Source organism: Lynx canadensis, chromosome B1 (assembly GCF_007474595.2).
Source record: "Lynx canadensis isolate LIC74 chromosome B1, mLynCan4.pri.v2, whole genome shotgun sequence".
NCBI lineage: Eukaryota > Metazoa > Chordata > Mammalia > Carnivora > Felidae > Lynx > Lynx canadensis.
In genome coordinates this window covers 92,284,131-92,286,528 of record NC_044306.2, presented here as the reverse complement: position 1 = coordinate 92,286,528, position 2,398 = coordinate 92,284,131, and positions in this window count along the sequence as shown.

Here is a 2,398-nt window from a genome sequence, read left to right as displayed (position 1 = left end):
GCTAAGTGTTTAATGGTCACTTGTTCTGAGAAGACATATGCAGGATTTCATCCTTGTAAACCAGGCATTCTGGAAGCCCTCAGATCATAAAGTCATGCTTATCACAGTCTATATTCAAATGATATTATACCACTTCACAGAAGTACTTTTCAATAGTATATTTCATTTTTCCTAGTCTTCAAAGTACTGTTGTCATACATTATACATACATATTTGTTGTAAAGCCCACAACTCAGTGTGACTATTTGCTTAGTCATTTATCTTTTAAAGATATGTGAAACTACAAAAAGAAAATCACCCATTTATTTACCATTTGATTTTTATACTTCCAAATTTCATTCTGGTATCTTTTCTTCTTCCACTTGAAGGACTTCCTTTAACATTTCTTATAGTAGGGGTCCTCTGGTTGACGAAATTATTTAGTTTTTGTATATGGGAAAGGTCTCTATTTCTCCTTTAAAAGGAAAAAAAAAACTGAAAGCAAAGCAAGGGCCTAAGTCTTCAATTCTTTGAAGGTTGGTTCATGACGTTTAAGGAAAGAAGCCATCTCCATAACATCAAAATATAAGAGAAAGCAGCAAGTACTGATGTAGAGATTGAAGCAAGTTGTTCCTAAGATCTTCCTAAGATCATTAATGAAGTTGGTTACATTAAACAACAGACATCTGATGTAGATGAAACAGCTTTCTATTGGAAGGAGATGTCATCTGGAATTTTCCCAGCTAGAGAGAAGTCAATGCCTGGCTTTGAAGCTTCAAAGGACAGGCTGACTCTCCTTTAGGCTGAAGCCAATACTTATTGCTTGAAAAATCCGAGGACCCTTAAGAATTGTGCTTAGTCTACTTTGCCTGTACTCTTTCACTGGAAAAAAAAAAAAAGGCCTGGATGGTAGCACATCTATTTACAACACGGTTTACTAAATATCTTAAGCCCATTGTTAAGCAGTATATCTCAAAAAAAAAAAAGATTTCTTTCAAAATATGACTTCTCATTGACAATGCACCTGGTCACCCAAGAACTCTGATAGAGATGAATATTGCTGTCATGCCTGCTAACATGACATCCATTCTAGAGCCCACAGTTCAAGGAGTAATTTTTACTTTCAAGTCCCATTATTTAAGAAATACATTTTGTAAGGCTATAGCTGCCATAGATAGTGATTCCTCTGATGGTTTTGGGCAAAGAAAATTGAAAACCTTCTGGAAAGCATTCACCATTCTATATGCCATTAAGAACATTTCTGATCTCAAGAAGAGGTCAAAATATCCACAACATCAGGAATTTGGAAAAAGTTATTTCTAATACTCTTGTGTAACTTTGAGAGAGGTTCAATACTTCAGTGAAGGCGGTAACTGCAGATGTGGTGAAAATAGCAAGAAAACTAAAATTAGAAGTGGAGCCTGAAGATGTGACTGAATTGATGTAATCTTTTGATAAAACTTGAATGGATAAGTAGTTGCTTCTAAGAGTGAGCAAAGAAAGTGATTTCTTGACTGGAATTTACTCTTGGTAAACATGCTGTGAAGATTATTGAGATGACAACAAAGGGTTTAGAATATTCCATAAACTCAGTTGACAAAACACCTACAGGGTTTGAGAGGATGGTCTCTAATTTTGAAAGATGATCGACTGTAGGTAAAATGCTATCAAGCAGCATCATATGCTGCAGAGAAACCATTCATAAAAGGAAGAATCAATCTATATGGCAACCTTAAGTATTGTCTTATTTTAAAAAATTTCTACAGCCACCTGATCCTTCAGCAGCTACCATCCTGATCAATTAACAGCCATTGGCATGGAGAAAAGACCTTCCATCAGCAAAAAGATTACAACTCACTCTGAAAGCTCAGATTATGATTAGCATTTTTTAGCAAAAAAGTATTTTTTAGTTTCATTTATTTATTTTGAGAGAGAAATAGAAAGAGAGACAGAAAGAGACAGAGAGGGAGCGAAAGAATGAGTGAGGACGGGACAGAAGGATAGAGAAGGAGAAAGAGAATCCCAAGCAGGTTCCGCACTGTCCATGCAGAGCCCAGTGTAGGGTTGCATCCCGTGAACTGCAAAGTCATGACCTGAGCTGAAATCAAGAGTACGACTATTCACTGAATTACCCAGATGCCTTAGCAATAAAGGATTTTTAAATTAAGATATGTACATGGTTTTCTGAGACAATGCTATTGCACACATTTTATAAACTGTAGTAAAAACATAATTTTTGTATGCACTGGAAATCAAAAAATTCCTTTGACTCACTTTATTGCAATCTTTCCTTCCTTGAGGTAGTCTGGAACTAAATACACATTATCTCCAAGGTATGCCTGTACTTTATAATACATGACTTTAATTTTATTCCCATTTAGTGATTGTCTCAATAAGTTCAGAAGAAAAAATTGAAAAA